The sequence below is a fragment of the Tamandua tetradactyla genome, chromosome 3 (assembly GCF_023851605.1).
Source record: "Tamandua tetradactyla isolate mTamTet1 chromosome 3, mTamTet1.pri, whole genome shotgun sequence".
Classification (NCBI taxonomy): domain Eukaryota; kingdom Metazoa; phylum Chordata; class Mammalia; order Pilosa; family Myrmecophagidae; genus Tamandua; species Tamandua tetradactyla.
Genome location: NC_135329.1, coordinates 138,281,446 through 138,299,205, shown reverse-complemented (window position 1 = coordinate 138,299,205; position 17,760 = coordinate 138,281,446). Strand labels below are relative to the sequence as shown.

Below are 17,760 nucleotides of genomic sequence, written 5' to 3'. Positions count from 1 at the left end.
TTAAATACATTAAAATTATTTTTCTACCCCTTTTTCATTGTGCCTTTAAGAAGCTCTTAAAATCTCTAAATATTTGGTTAACTCCCTGAAAGTCTACTTTTGAGATAAATCAGCTCGTATGCCTCTCTTCTCATTCTAAATTACCTTCCAAAGAGGTAACTGATTATATCATTTATGATTTCAGATCCTCCTAATTCTTTCAATCTGAACTGTTTCCTTCATTTGAAACATTTCTTCTTCATTGGTTGAATCATCTAAACCTGCTATCCTGACTTCCTTTGCCTAACTTCATGAAGAAACAGGATTTCATGCATTGTTTTCAGTTTACTACTAAAATAATAAGAGGTCCCAGTTTTAAACAGGTCTCTTCATTCATAGTATAAACAATGAATCTGTTCCCCAAAAGCTTCTTTGTGTGTGTATGTGCTGTATGACAGGAGTCACATTTCATTCTTTTCCGACATGAGCATCCTGTTATCACAGCACTATTTGTTGAATTTTTGTTGATTTATTTGCTTTGGAAAGTACATGGGCCGGGAATCAAACCCAGGTTTCTAGCATGACAGGCGAAATTCTACCACTGATCTATCCTTGCACATGCCAGAAAGCTTCTTTATACCAAGGTAAGAAAGAGTTTTTCCTAACAACTTTTTCATTCAATGAAATTCTTTTTTTTTTATAGGGCAACTAGAAACACACTGTTAAGAACATTTCCTAGAGTTAAAATTCACAAATTTGGAAAAATTCCAGCCAAATGTCCTCTATAAAAAGTGCCTCACATCTACATATTGTAGATGCTGAAGTACTACACTAGTTAAAAGAATAAATTTTTTTCTAAAGGAGCAAAGGGATAGTGAAACTATGTATTTTTAAAAAATGTTAATTTCTTAAGAGGCTTTTTAAAATTTTAGTGAAACCCAGAACTTGAAAACAATGCTTTATGAAATAATATATTAGTGATTTTTTCCTTTTTGCCAAATATGAGGAATTGGCATAATTTCGCACTAGAAGAGCTAGCATATATAAATCATCCTATAAATGTAAACATACATTCCATTCCATGGATTATTGCTCTTTTTTTTAATTTTGCTCACATGAGTAAGCAAGCTTGGGTTTGCCATCTCTCCTTCTTCCCAGGAAATAGAAAATTGTATAAAGTTATATGTTTTCCCCTCTGTCTCCAAATAATTTCACTGTTTATAATTATTTAAACAGGTATCTTGGAATTCTTTACAAAATCCTGAATTAATAAAGAAATAGTATACTACATTTAATTAACAAAGGCATATGCAATATATAGATATACTCTGCTAGTTTATAATTTGGTTGCTTGAAAATGCCTGCCATTAGTCTTAAGCTCAAAACCAAAATAGAGAAAAATAAAGACTATGATGGTCAGTCTGACTAACATCCCTACTAACTTTTGCTTTCTCTTTATATAGCTGACATTTCTACCTTACTTAATTAGTTGAATCTTCTAAATTATACCTGCTACCCTGACCCAGCCCCTTCTAAAAGATGAGTTTTCTATTAGGTCCTCATCTTTCCTATTTAATGTTCTCCGTACTCTGATTCCTGTTATTTGCTTCTTTACCTTAATCTAATACAAATCTTTTTCTTCTAACAGGCACATTGTTTTTCCTCTTTTGGGGTCACAATCATGAATGTGCACAGTTTATCTTCAGTACAAGTTTGTGCTGGCATAGTTGTTCAAATATTGTAACAGGGATCAAAAATGAATGTGGTAATTATTTAAATTGTTTTGTTCACTGATTATTTCCTAAGGTATAAAATGGGAGAGGTGTGCAAGATCATGTTCACAAACTGATGAGGCTTAGGACAAATTTCCTAAGAAATTTCCAACAGAATTGTTTGTATGCCTGACATGTTTTTCTTAATCTTAATCTTCATACTTTATGATAGGAAATCTTTTTCAGATTATCACAGGACCCAACTCACTCTATTTGCTTATATCTAGCTCAGTTCATACATTTATATGGTCTGCCCCTGGAAACATCCAAGTTTTCAACCCTTTGAGCTAGAAGAGGTCTAAGGTTCCACAGAGATAATAATATGAAAGGTTTTTTTTAATGGTATTTTCAATTCTATCATTGATTCATTATTAAACATTAAACCATGAAAACGAGATGTAAGGACATTAACTGTGAACAAACATAGACGTCCCATTAGCCTACAGGGGAAGCAGTGATCTCATTTAATTTGTGGAAAGTTAGCAGAAATTCTGCAAATGAAATTAAGTGCTATGCCTCATTGAACAAGCTCAGAACTCTCTAAGGGGAGAGCTGAGTTCCAGTATACAGCAAATAAGAAGCAGTGCCTTTAATTTAACTGTAATTTTGAAATGGTTGGTTGGCAAAATGAGAGAAGAAGAAGGATTTCAAATGATCTCACTCTGCAGGAAGCAAGAAGTGTCCGTGTCAATTAAGCACTGAAGATTTCAAATTGAAATAAAAATAGGTAGGTTTTATTTTCATTTTCCATCTGACTAAATAATTTCCAGTTTTCTCATTCACCCCCACATACCCTTCAAGGAAACTGGATCTAAGTTGTAGTACAATTTTTAATCAGATATTTGTTTTCATTAGGTTCAACAGTCATTTCTTACAACTATTTTAATTGTAACCTAAAATTCTACTTTGGAATTTAAAAACATTTTGAGTTAATGAGTTCATGTCTCAAAGAAAATAATAAAAGGAGAATATTGCCAGCCAAGCCAAATCATATTCTGACATTTTCTGCCCTACCAATTCTTTGGGACATTTGCTGATTTCTGTGAATCAGAATTTTGGGGATACCTAAAGTATCTAGAATTCTCATTCTTTTTTATTTTATTTAAGAAATAAAAACATTTCTTAAAATGAATGCAGGTGAAGGCTAGGTTGTGATGTAGAGATTGCAAATGGGCCAAAGTTGTAAATGGGCCAAAATGAAGGCAGTTTATGTCTCTCTAGATTAAAACTGTAGTACAGGGCACAAATCCTTTGGCATTAACTCTGCTATCGTAACAGTCGAGAGCCTGCATTTAAGCAATTTTATTTTATATACACTTTTTCAATTATTATTATTTTTTTAACCAGGGGAGAGCACTAACGCAGTCCCCCACTACCACAATTATGCAGTCGAGTTTCCCACATTTGGGGAAATCGCAGGGGTCAGAGCATCCAAAGCGCAATGGATAAGCCTCGCCCTGGGAAAACCACCTTCGTTATCATGGTATCTCCCCTGCCAGGTAAGTATTATACACACTTTTAATATATACAAATTTTCTCTAAAATTTCTTTAAATATCTTATAACTCTAAAAATCTAAAACATGACAAATACTTCAACCTAACAGCAGCAGAGATTTTCTCATTTCTCTTCCTGTGTTCATGAATTTGTCAGGATTTAACCTTGTTTTCATCAACTAGTCAGCTCTGGTGTATTGGATGAAGCACTAGGCTTGGGAAGATTTGAATTTGAATCTTCACTATGATACTGTGATTGATAGCTAATTCTCCTAGAAAAATCCTTTTACCACAATGGTCCTCCTTTCACATCAGTTCACATCAGTAAAAGCACCTATCTTGCTGAGTTGTTATGAGCATGAAATGAAATAACATGTATGAAAGCACTTTGTTAATGCTTGATTATTATGATAGGCACAGATACTAATAAGCTGTGCTAGGAATTGAGATTCAAGAAATGTTTAAATAGAAACTGACCCTATGTGAATTGGGTTCATTAAAATTTACTCCAATGCCATAAATAAGCAAACAAACAAAATAAATAAATAAAACTAAAGTGATAAAGTTATTCTGCTAGATTCAAATAACATGTAGTAAACTTGTCCAAACAGATTGATAGTGGGGCCATTTAAAACTTTTTTAGTAATTTCATTGTGTCCACATTCCAAAGAAATGGCTAATGGTTGTAAAGTTCACCTTTAAAACAAGATTAACAGTATACAATTTTTTTTATAAAATTGTAAGATAAGTTTAAGTTTTGTGAATATTGTATAAACAAAAATAAACATGTAAATCATTCAGCCTTCCTAGAAAATCCTTAATAGCATCATTTTTAAATTGAAGTATAATTTAAAGGCAATGAACTGTACAGATCTAAAGTGTAGTTTGATAAAATTTTCAAATGCATTCACCCATGTAACTCAAACTTTATCAAATATAGAAAGTTTCCATTTCCATCACTCCAGAAAGTTATTCCAGTCAACTGCTGCCCCCACACACAACCACCTTGTCTGTACTTACTATATTTGAAGGTTTTATCTTTTTCAGATTTCATAAAAATGAAATCATATAATATGCCATTTTTCCTGTCTGGCTTATTTAACAACATAATTTGGTAACTAGTCAATGTTGTTTTATAAATCCATTTATTCTTTCATTTTCATTACTGAGTAGTGTTCTAGGGATTATATATAGTGGATAGTATTTCGGTGACTCTCAATGTATGACAGTTTCAGAGTTTTCAAATCTGCCCCAAGATTTGATAAAGTCATCATCATTTTAATTTTAGTCATTTTAGTAAATTTGGTATACTATCTCACTGTGGCTTTAAACTGATATTTTCTGATGAATAATTGAGCATCTTTTTTATATGCTTATTGGCCATTCATATATCTTCTTTTGTGGAGTTGGTTTATTTGTCCTTTTTGAAAATTGGATTGTTTGACTTTCTGTTATTGTTATTGATGTGTAGAAATCATTTCTATATTCTGAATGCAAAGCCCTTTGTCAAATATATGCACTGAGATATTTTCTCCCACTCTGTGCTGCCATTTCATTCTCTCAGTAATGTATTTTGATAAGCCAAAGATTTCATTTTGATGAAGTCCCATTTATCATATTTTAATTTATGGTTGATATTTTTGTATCCCCTCTAAACAGTGTTGCCTCTCTCAGGTCAAGATGATATTGTTCTATGTTTTTTTTGTTTGTTTGTTTTTTTTACTGGGAATCAAACCCGGGTCTCCAGCATGGCAGGTGAGAAGAACTCTGCCTGCTGAGCCACCGTGGCCTGCCGTGTTCTATGTATTTTTAAATAAATATTATAGTTTTTGCTTTTATGTTTATGTCTGTGATCCAACCCAATTAATCTTTCTGGCATTATTTTTACAAAGACTATCCATGGAATAGTCTTGGTACCTTGGTTGAAAATCTTCTGTGCCTGAGTTTGTTTGGGACCCTCTTCCCTCTCTATTGTTCTATTTGTTTATACTTACATTAATGCAACATTGTTTTACTTGATAGCTTTATGCTAAGCTTAAAAATCAGTTAGTGTGAGTCCTCCAAGTTGTTCTTTTTCATGATTGTTTTGGCTAGTGTAGATACTTTGCATATCCATATAAGTTTTAGGATAAACTTGTCAATTTCTACAGAAGAATCCTGTTGAGATCACAATCAAGAGATTGGAACAGCATTGAATCTATAGATTAATTTAGGTGGAATTGATATTTTAATATCAGTGTTTGCAATCCACGAACACGGTATATATTTCTCCATTTATTTGGGTCCTTAGTTTCACTTCAAAATATTTTGCTATTATCAGTTTAAAGGTCTTCCACCTCTTCTGTCAACTTTATTTCCAACGATTTTGTTTGTTGATGCTATTATTAAATGGATTTATTTTTAATTTGTCTCCAATTATCTGCGTCTAGTATAGAGAATCACAGCTGATTGTATTTTTAAAGATTTACTGAGTTATACTCACACACCATACAATTCATCCAAAGTGTATATAATCAGTGCCTCACAGTATAATGACAGAGTTGTGCATTCATCACCATAATCAATTTTAAAACACATTCATTACTCCAAAAAGGAAAAAAAAAAAACATATCCTATACATCCTTTTATTATTGACACTTAGCATTGGTGGGGTATATTTGATACAACTGATGAAAGAATATTAAAATGTTACTGTTAACCATAGTCCATAGTTTGCATTAGATGTATTCTCCCTGTATATAACACTATTATTAACATTTTGAAATGGTGTGTACATTTGTTCTAGTTCATGAAAGAAGATTCTTATATTTGAAGTATTAACCATGACAGTGCTCACTGTGTAATACAGCCCCATGTTTTATTCTCTAGCTTTCCTTACAGTGATATACATGACCCTAAATTTCCCCTTTCAACAACAATCGCAGACATAATTCAGTGCTGTTAATTATACTCACAATAATGTGCTACCATCAACTCTATCAATTTCCAAACATTTACAATCAGCCTAATTACAAATTCCCCACAAATTAAGCATCAGCTCCCCATTCTCTGCCCTCATTCTTTCTCCTGGAAAGTATACTCTAGATTTTAACAGACTTTGTTTCTTTTAACTGGTTCATGATAGTGAGATCAGACAATATTTGTACTATTGTCTCTGGCTTATTTCATTCAACATAAGGTTTGTCCATTTTATCTCATGCAGCAGGACTTTATTCTTTCTTATATCTGAATAATATTTCATCATATGTATATACCACATTTGTTTATCTTTTCACTGGTTGATAGACACTGGGGTTGCTTCCATCTTTTGGCAGTTGTCAATAATGCCACTATGAACATCAGCGTGAAAATGCCTGTTTGTGTCCCTGCTTTCAGTTCTTCTGGGTTTATACCTAGTAGCTGGACTGCCAGATCTTATGGCAATTCTTTACTAAGCTTCCTGTGGAACCCCCAAAATGTTTCCCACAGTAGCTGGACCATTATATATTCCCACCAGCAGTGAATGAGCATTTCTATTTCTTCACATCCTCTCCAATATTTGTAGTTTTGTTTTTTAACAGTAACTATTGTAGTGGGTATCTCAGTGTGGCTTTGATTTGCATTTCCTTAAGAGCTAGTGATGTTCACCATGCTTTCAAGTACTTTTTAGCTATTTATATTTCCTCATTGGAGAAATGTCAAGTATTTTGTTCATTTTTTAAATTGGGTTGTCTTTTTATTGTTGAATTGTGGGATTTCTTAATATATTCTACATATTCAATACTTACAGATATGCAGTTTTCAAATATTTCCTCCTATTGAATGGGCTACCTTTTAGCTTTTTTGGCAAAAGTCCATTGAAGCATAAAAGTTTTTAATTTTGAGGAGGGTCCATTTATCTATTTTTTTTTTTTTCTTTCATTGCATGTGCTTTAGGTATAAAGTCTAAGAAACCACTGCCTACCACAAGATCCTCAAGATGCTTTCCCACATTTTCTTCTAGGGATTTTAAGGTCCTGGCTATTACATTTAGCTGTGCGTTTTTCATAGATTTCCTTTATCATGTTGAGGAAGTTTCCTTCTACTGGTATATTTTAAAGTGTCTTTATCAAGAAAAAATGAAGGATTTTTATCAAACGCCTACTCAGTGTCAATTGAGAATATCATGTGGTTTTCCCCTTTGATTCATTAATATGATATATTACACTAATTGATTTTCTCATATTGCAATACCCTTGCATAAGTGGGAAAACCTCCGCATGATCATGGTGTATAATTTTTTTTAATATTCTGTTGAATATAATTTGCAAATATTTTGTTGAGGATTATTGCATCTAGATTCATCAGAGAAATTGGTCTGTAATTTTTCTTTCCTGTAGTAACTTCAGATTTGGCATTAGAGTGATATTGGCTTCATAGAATGAGTTGGTAGTGTTCCTTTTTCTTCAATTTTTTGGAAGAATCTGAGTAGAATTCCTGTTAATTCTTCTTAGAATAACTGAGGGAATTCATCTGTGATGCCATCTGATCCTGGGTTTTACTTTTTTGAGAAGTTTTTGATGACTGATTCAATCTCTTTACTTTAATTGGTCCATTGAGGTTGTCTGTTTCTCCCGGTGTCAGTGTAGGTTGTTTGTATGTTTCTATGAATTTGTCCATTTCACCTAATTTTTCTACTTTGTTGGCATACAGTTGTTCATAATATCCTCTTATGATCCTTTTTATTTCTGTGGGGTTAGTAGTAATGTTCCTCCCTTCATTTCTGAAGTTATTTATTCGAAACCTCTTTTTTTTCTTTGTCAATCTAGCTACGGGTTTGTCAATTTTAGTGATCTCCTCCAGTAAACAACTTTTGGTTTTATTGTTTCTCTCTTTATTTATTTTGAATTTCATTTGTCTTTGCTCTAATCCTTGTTATTTCTTTCCTTTTGTTTGCTTTGTGATTAGGTTGCTGTTATTTTTCTAATTCCTCCATGTGTGCAGTTAGGCCTTTGATTTTAGGTCTTTCATCTTTTTAATGTACTTGTTTAGGGCTATAAATTTCCCTTTCAGAACTGTCTTCACTGTATCCCACAATTTTTATATGTTGTGCTCTCATTTCGATTCATTTAAAAATATTTACTGATTTATCTTGCACTTCTTCTTTGACCCACTGATTATTTCAGAGTGTGTTGTATAATTCCACACAGTTGAAAATGTTCTGTTTCTCCCCTTGTTATGGATTTCCAGCTTCACTCCATTACAAACAGAAAGTGTTCTGTATAATTTCAATATTTTTAAATTTATTGGTATTTGCTTTGTGAACCAACATATGGTCTGTCCTGAAGAATGAGCCATAACACTTGAGAAGAACGTATATCCTGCTGTTTTGGATGCGTCTGTCAGGTCTAGTTAATTCATCATATTATTCATGTTCTCTTTTTCCTATTGATCTTCTGTCTAGGTTTTTCTATTGATGAGAATGCTGTTTTGAAATCTCCAACTATTACTGTAGAGACATCTATTTCTCCCTGCATTTTTGTCTGTGTTTGCCTCATGTATTTTGGAGCACCATGTTTAAGTACAATTTATGATTGTTACAAATTCTTGGGGGATTGCCCCTTTTATTAACATACAGGGTCTTTCTTTGACTGCCTTATAACAGTTTTTTATTTAAAGCCTGTTGTGTCTGATATCAGTATAGATACCCCAACTCTTTTCCTGGCAACTCTTTGGTGGATATCTTTTTCCAGTCTTTCACTTTCAACCTATTTTTGTACTTGTGTTTAAGGTGACTCTCATAGATAACATACAGATGAATCATACTTTTTAATCCGAGTCTTGATTGGGAAGTTTAATCCAGTAACATTCAACGATATTTCTATATAGAGTACTTATTTCAACTATTTTATCCTTTGGTTTTTATAAGACATCTTATTTTTGTCTCTTTTTCACCCTTTTAGTTAACCTCACTTATAATCTTGATTTCTACACTCCCCTCCCAACTTCCTTCTCTTTTCCTTTCAGCCAGCAGATCTCCCTTTAGCATTTCTTGTAAGGCAGCTCTTTTGTTGACGAATCTTCTTAGCTTCCGTTCATCTGTGAATATTTTAAACTCTCCCTCATGTGTGAGGGGCAGTTTTGCCATATAAAGAATCCAGGTTTTCTCTTTCAGCTCCTTAAATATATCAAAGCACTGCCTTCTCACTTCAATAATTTCTGACACGAAATTGGCCCTTAACCTGATTGCACTTCCTTTGTGCATGATGAATTCCTTCTCTCTTGTTGCTTTCTGGATTCTCTCCTGATCTTTGTTATTTGACATTCTGTTTAATATGTCTTTTGGAGTCAGTCTCTTAGGATTTATTCTGCTTGGAATATGCTTTACTTCTTGAACATGTATATTTATGTCCTTCATGAATGTTAGGAAATTTTCAGGCATTATTCCCTCAAATATTCTTTCCGTCACTTTTCCCTTCTTTTCTCCTAATATACCCACGACATGTATGTTTGTGTACTTTGTGCTGCCATTCAAATATCTGAGACATCACTCAATTTTTCACATTCAGTTCTCCATTTACTCTTCCGTTTCTGAAAGAGTTCAACTATCCTATCTTCTAGCTCACTGATTCTTTTGCCTGTTCAAACAGGCTTTTGTATACCTAATTGATTCGTTTGAACAACTTTCATTGGTTGTTCCAAATTCTGGGCCTCCTCTGAGGTTTAAATTTGTTCCTTTGACTAGGCCATATCTTCCCATTTCTTAATATGACTTGCAATTTTTTGCTGCTGACTAGGCATCTATTATCCTGATGAGTTTACTCTGGACATCAGTTTCTCTCTTTTGCTGGGTTTTCTTGTTGCCTGATTGTACTTAGGCTCTTTTACACTTGGTTCAACTAATTCTAGACCTTTAGTATAACTCATTCAGCTCTTAGTCATCTGATTCTTGCCCTGGATATACAGTACAATTTTTGAGATTGCATTTTTTGTGCAATTGTTTCACCCCTAAGGGAAAGTTTCCTTTCCCCTATTCCTTCTTTGAGAATGTTTATTTTTCATTTGCTTTTATAATATTTTGATACTCCTTTCATTTTCTCTAACAGCTTTTGCTTGGAGGGTAAATTCTGAAAGGAGGGTGCCCCTGGAGAAGACTTTTCCAAATTCCAAGTATTTTCCCATCCAAACAGGGCCAGGGACCCTTGAAGGGGGTGTAGATCAGTTCCAAAGTGTCCTAGGGAGGAGCCCTGGAAGCATGCCAAACTTCTCTTTGCCACGTCCCTGAATCTGCGCCTCCCTGGTCTACACAGCAGATGGCACTCTTCAGCAAACTGCTCTCCTCATTCCCAATGTGGCACTGAGGCTGTAAGTCTCAAATGATTCTTTCCCTGTTACATGCATGGTTGAAATAGAGGCTGTCAGCTGCTTTTGTCTGCAGCGGGTTAAAACTGTAGCTCTGAGCCTGGACCGCACAGAATGAATTTGCTAATCAAAAGATTTGATTAGAGCACAGCCATACTCTACCCTGCTATTGGGGAAGAGTCACCCTTCAGCAAAATGTACCCCACAGTTCCAAGAAGGCACTGAGTCTTGAAATCCCCATCCACTTCCACCTGTGTCAGGAGCAGGGTTGAGACAAAGGCACCTGGTTAACTTTTGTTCTGGGCTGGTTGAAACTGCAGCTCCTTTAGAGCTGTGACCCAGTGATCTGAGTAAAATATATACAAGCTGTGATCAGTATTTGCCATGTACCAGTACAGCAACCACCACCCCCTTTTGGGGGGAAGAGGACTTTTACTTCCAGCCAGTAACTGGATCACAAGGTGGCCTATCATGAAAGTAAAATATGGACATCAGGCTCTGCATCATGGAGACTTCTACTCACAATTCTTCACTGGAGTTTACCATCCTCTTCCTTCTGCTCTTCCCTAGATGGTGTCCAGTATTCTGGTCTCTGCAGCCCCCAAACAGTTGTTTCAAACTGTTCCTGGCTGCTTACTAGCTTCCCTGGAGGACAAACTGAGTCCTAGAGCTCTCTACTTCACCATCTTGGAATTCAACAATAACTCAGTTTATTTTTGACTTTCCATCAAATTTTATTTTCTGTACGTTGCAGAGGTTAGTTGGCTGAAGGGCAGCAGTCACCCAGGCTGTCCTTTCCATAACTTATTTTTTTATTTGTATTAGTTTCCTATGGCTGTGTAACCAATTATATCACAGCAGCTTAAAAAAGCAACTTAAAACAAAACTCATTTAATGTCTCACAGTTCTGTTGGTCCGAAGTCCAGGTAAGAGTATAGATAGGTCTCCTGCTTAGAGACTTCTAAGGCTGAATCAAGGAAAGAGTTAGCCAGAGCTCTCAGACCATCTGGAGAAGAATCCACTTCTAAAATCATTTAGGTAGCTGGTATAATTCAGGGCTAAGGTTGCTCAGGCCCTCATTTCTCTGCTGGTGTCAGCCAGTCAAGGCTTTCAGCTCCTACAGGCCATCCACAGTCCATGCTACATAGGCTCCTCCATCTTAAAAACCAGTGCTGATTATCTTCCTCACACCCGAGAACACTTAGGCTTCACCCCTCTCACACAGGAAACAGCCCTGGCCCTTTTAAGGGCTAACCTAATTAGTTCAGGGCAAATGAGGATGAACTCCCTATTGTAAAAACAACTAATTTGGTATCTTAATTACATATACAGACTTCCTTCACAACAGCACTTAGATTACTGCTTTCATTAATAACTGGAAGAAAGTACGTGTATACCTCAGGACCACCTTAGAATTCTATCTGCCACATACATTCTATTTACTACATGCTTTCTACCAACCACATGCCATCAAATGTGCCATAGCTACTTATTGGTTCTAACATTGGCTTCCTACATTTCTTAGAATTATTAATGTAAATAAACTGATGGGAAAAATTTGTTTTCTTTCCAATCTTTATGTCCTTTGTTTTTTCTTTTGTTTTATTGAACTGTCAGGACTTCAGTTCATTGTTGAAGAAAATAATGAAAACAGACATCCTTGCCGTTTACTGTTCCTAATTTGCCAAGAGTTTCTTTTAAGTCAGGAATGTGTGTTAAATTCTTTTTCTATAACAAATTATAATTACATATTCAATTACTGTATTATATATTGAGTATTCAGATTTTCTATTTCTTGTTTTGTTATTTCTGGTTGTGACCAGATAAAATACTCTTTAATATTATTTCAGTAGTTTTGAATTAGTTGAAACTTATTTTATCAGCTAATATATGCTCTATTTTGGTGAGTTTTCTATATGCCTTTGTAAAGAATGTCTATTCTTTTCCATAGGATGTCTATCATTGGCTGCAATGTTATATAATTATCAATTACATATATGTTGTTGGAATCTTCTATACACTTACTATTGTGGAGCCTAGTCATTCAATCAATTCTTAATTATAAAAGAGAATAAATATCTTCAAATATCCTTTTGATGAATTTGTTTATCTTTCCCTTTAAATATGATAGTTTAGTCCCATATAATTACATTTTTTAAATTTAAGTACATAAAATTTTATGATTCTTATGTCTTTCTGATCAATTAAACATTTGTCACCATGAAGGGCCTTCTTTGATAATACACCCTGTATTTTAAAGCCTACTTTGATATTAATTTATTCTCATTGTCGTTCTTATGTTTATAGTTTACATGGTATATCTTTTTAACATTTTTATTTCAACCTCTAAAAATCTCTAAATTTAAAGTAGATTTCATGTAGATAGCATATACTAGGTTCTTGCCTTTTATTCTGTCTGACAATGTATGTTTTAATTGGAGTCTTTTGTCCATTAGTGTAATAACTGATATAACTGTATCTAATTATACTATTTTGGATATTTGTTTGTGTTTTCATCTGTTTCTACCTCCCTGCTTTTATTGGAATTGTATAACACTTCGGGTTCTAATTTAATTTTGCTACTGAACTTTAATATATCGTGTGTGTGGGTATGTGTGTGTGTTTAATCTAGAGGTTAAATATGTATCCTTAATTTATCAGACCCTACTTAGGGTTAATATTGAAATATTTCCAGTAAAATGTATTACAATAGTATAATTTTAGAACCCTCCAATCTCTCCATTCTTTGTAAAACTGATGTCATATTTTACATCTACATATGCTATGTAATCCCAATTTGATGTTATAAATTTTATTCTGCAACAGTATCCTGTTTTCACATTTAAAAAAATCATTGCTCTGCTCTGCTCATTATTTTGTCCATTATACATAATTTTAAAATAAAATCACTCCTCTTTTTTAAAAATCTTTATGTCTTCATTTTTCTACTAAAAATATTTGCCTTTGCCTTTATTGACTAGAATACTTTCACTTCAGATGATGCTTTAAAAATAGTTTAAAATGAATATGGTAAAATATTTATACTTAAGTAGAGGTAAAAGGAAAAATTAATATTAATTGAGGACCCACATATCTTACAAAGGAAGTCAAGGAAATTTGAAAGTGTTCAGTAAGGCAAAAAACGGCAGTAGGTATATCTAAGAATCCACAGAAAATGTCATAATTAACAATAATCAGTAGCTTTTAAAATCATAAGGCTGTATATTGGAATATCTGCTTTCCTAGTTTGTAGTTACAACTCATTTAGCTTCATTTAGCTCCATATATTATGTTCAAGGATATGAATGATATTATACATTTACAAAACATATATTTTTCCCTATACCCGTAAACCATTGATTTTACTTTAAGCAAATGCTATTTGTTCTAGGAGACTGCACTGAATCTGTGTCTATTTATTATTAGAAAAAACAATCATTACAATTTTTTCTATAATTAAAGATTGTTTTGGGACTAACGATTTGCCAAGATGGCAATAAAACATGCTCCAGGGTGCCATTCCCCCACAGAGTCTTTGATCAACTAGAAGTCTTTTCTGGTCCTTTCTGGTGACTCCCTACTCTCTCCCTGGCATGGTATGGAGCAAGCCTGTGTTCCCATTGTGGGTCCCCACCCCTGCTCTGGAGGGAGCAGAGTAATTCTAGGCACATACTGCAGTTCCTTTATTGTGGTGCCAAACTATCTGATGGCAGCCTCAATGACTGAACCTGGAAACTCTTCTCTGGTTCATCCTCCCAGAACTTGTTCTGCAGACAGAATCCATTTGCAGACAGAATCCATTTGCAGACAGCTAAAGAAGTGTAAGAAATAATTAAGTCAAAGTAGCCTGGAGCAAAGGATTCATAGGTTTAAGACATACAATAGAATTATCAGGAAGAATACAAAATCTATTACAACGGGAGAATAGAGGATGTTTGAATATCTGTAAAAGGGGGAATTCGAAAGAATATACAAGAGAGCATACATCCAGAAAAGACAGGTTTACAAGGGACAGAAAGCACTTCACTTTCACCTGGCCCTGATCTTCTTACTAGTGGGTTATAAACTGAAGGGCAGCACCAACCAATGAAATTTGCAAAGACTGTGAAAGGTGTTTTCTCCATTTGTTTTCTTTGTTGTTGTTGGATCCTGGCACTCCAGGAAATCTGTCATGTCACTAGTTAGACACAATTTTAAGGAACAGACAAGTGAGGAACTACATATATTCCAGAGTTAACATTTTAAACTATCAAAATGTACAGTGCACAATAAAAGATTATAAGACCAAGAAAGAGGAAATGATGCCCCATCCAAAGAACAAGATAAAAATTCAGAATAAAAAAATAATTCAGAATCCATCAATGACGAAGACCAGATTTTGTACATACCAGATAAAGACATAAAAAAAATATTCTTCAAATGTGCAGGGAGATAAAGGAAACATGGAGAAAGAACTAAAGATATCAGGAAAATAATGCAGGAAAAACATAGGAATCTCCGTAAAGAAATAGAAATTTTAAAAAGTAACCAAACAGAAATTCTGGAGTTGAAATCTATTAAGTAAAATGTAAGATTATCTAGACAGTTTCAATAGCACGTTGGAGCTGGCAGAAGAATCAGTGAAATAAAAGACAAGACTTTTAAAATGATTCAGATAGAGGAACAGAAAGTAAAAATAATGAAAAAAGTAAACAGAGCCTAGGAGACGTATGGGACAACATCAAGCATACCAATATAAGCATTATGGGAGCCCCAGAAGGAGAAGAAGAGAGAAAGGGACAGAAGGAACATTCAAAGAAATAATAGTAGAACACTTCTCAAACCTAATAAAAGACAAGAATATACACACTTAACAATCCCAATGAATCACAAACGGAATAAATTTAAAAAGAATCACACCCACGCACAAGTGGCTCAACTGCTGGATGACATGAACAAACACAAAGCTCTGAAAGCTGCTAGAGAAAAGCAATGTATTATGTATGAGGGAGCCCTAATAAGATCAAGTGCCAATGAAGGCAGGAAGGCAACAGGATGGAATATTTAAAGTTCTGAAAGAAAACAATTGCCAATCAAGGATTCTATATCCAACAAGATTGTCTTTCAAAAATGAGGTAGGACTTCCAGGAAGATGGCCAAATAGAGTAGCTAAAGATTAGCCCTGCTCCATGGAAAAGTTAGAGAAGGAACAGGAGGGCAACTGAGGCAGCAATTCCGGAGTGCAGCTGACCTGGGAAAGACTTCTGTACCACATAGAGCAGCCCTAGTTGCAGAGGCTGAGGAAGTGAGTGGCAGAAAGCTGGAGCCTGGCACATAGGCGCGGAGCCTGTGGGAGTGCACAGACAGGAGCCAGGGACTAGGAAGTAAGAGAGGCTTCAGTCCTTAGGCATGTTACACTCATCAGTGCAGCCACGTGACCAGCGACTCACCACACACCCCACGCACCTGAAGCCTGTCACCCACTCCTACTCCCTGTGCTCCAGGCACCCCCACCTCACCAGTCCCCCGTGCACGCACCTGCTTCACACACCCATGCCAAGTGCAGCCCAACCCGATTCTCCTACACCCCTCCTGAGCACTACTTACCCCTCCCTGTTCCCTGCAAGCTGTTGCCAGCACATAAAGGATGTGGACACAAACCTCCATACCCAGGCTACCCCTGTCCCCTACCCAAAGTGTCACACAGCATCACCCTGCCCACCCCCATGCCAAGTTCTGTGCATTAGTTTATGGCACTCCTAGACCCATGCATTTGCAAAGCTCCCCAATCATGGCATTCAGCTCTGGGAACCTCAGTTTACAGCAGTCCTAGAACCACACATGTGCACGGCCCTCAGCCACACTTCCCAGCTCTAAGAAACTGTTGACCTGTGCAGCTGGGCCACATCAGCCCCCAATCCACAAAGGCTTAGCTGAACTGCTGCAACAGTTCTACACATGTACACAAAGGGCCCCAGGCCTTAGATCAGATGCCCACTGTCACCACTATTACTCAACATTGTGCTATAAGTTCTAGGTTGAGCAATAAGGCAGGACAAAGAAATAAAAGACATACAAATTGGAAAGGAAGAAGTAAAATTCATTATTATTTGCAGATGATATGATACTATACTTGGAAGATCCTGAGAAATCTACAACAAAGTTATTTGAGCTAATAAATTCAGCAAGGTGGCAGGATATAAAATTAATGTGCAAATATCAGTAACATTTCTATACACAAGTAATGGCCTAGCTGAGGAGTCAGTTAAGGAAGAAATTCCATCAAAATAGCAACTAAAACAATCAAGTACTTAGGAATGAAGTTAACTAGGAATGTAAAGAACTTGTACACAGAAAACTACATAACACTGCTAAAAGAAATCAAAGGAGATCTACACAGATGGAAAGACACTCCCTGCCCATGGATAGGAAGGCTAAATATAGTTAAGATGCCAATTTTCTCCAAATTGCTCTACAGATTCAATACAGTATCAATCAAAATTCCAACAGCCTACTTTGAAGATTTGGAAAAGTTAATTAAAAAATTCTTCTGGAAGGGAAAGAGACCCTGAATAGCTAAAAGAATCCAAAAAAAAAAAAAAGAAAGAAAGAAAACTGAAGTGGGAGGATTAACACTCCCTGACTTTAAAACCTATTGTAAAGCCACAGTGGTCAAAACAGCATGGTACTGGCACAAAGACAGAAGCATTAACCAATGGAATCGAACTGAGAGTGCAGAAACAGACCACCAAATCTATGGTCAACTAATTTTTGACAAGGCCCCCAAATTCTCTGAACTGGGACAAAATAGTCAATAATTGGGCATAGAAGAACTGGATATCAGTAGCCAAAAGAATGAAAGACGACCCCTATGTTACACCCTACAGAAAAATTAACTCGAAGTGGATCAAACACCTATATATAAGAACTAGCACCATTGAGTTTCTAGGAGAAAATGTAGGGAAACATTTCCAAGATTTAGTAATAGGAGGTAGCTTCCTAAACTATACACCCAAAGCATAAGTAACAAAAGAAAAAATAGACAAAAGGGAGCTTCTCAAAATCAAATGATCTGCACCTCAAAAGACTTCATTAAAAAGGTGAAGAGGCAGCCAACTCAATGGGAGAAAATATTTGGAAATCACATACCGGACAAAGGTTTGATTTCTTGTATATACAAAGAAAGCATACAACTCAACAACAAAATAACAAGCA

At 35.2% G+C, this 17,760-nt stretch overlaps 1 non-coding gene across 1 annotated transcript; it reads right to left on the bottom strand.

Annotated features, from left to right (window-relative positions):
• Positions 1–3,095: 3,095 nt before the first annotated feature.
• On the bottom strand, positions 3,096–3,258 carry LOC143678398 (U1 spliceosomal RNA). Its single transcript, XR_013173210.1, has one exon. It is a non-coding gene; the product is annotated as a U1 spliceosomal RNA (small nuclear RNA).
• Positions 3,259–17,760: the final 14,502 nt, after the last annotated feature.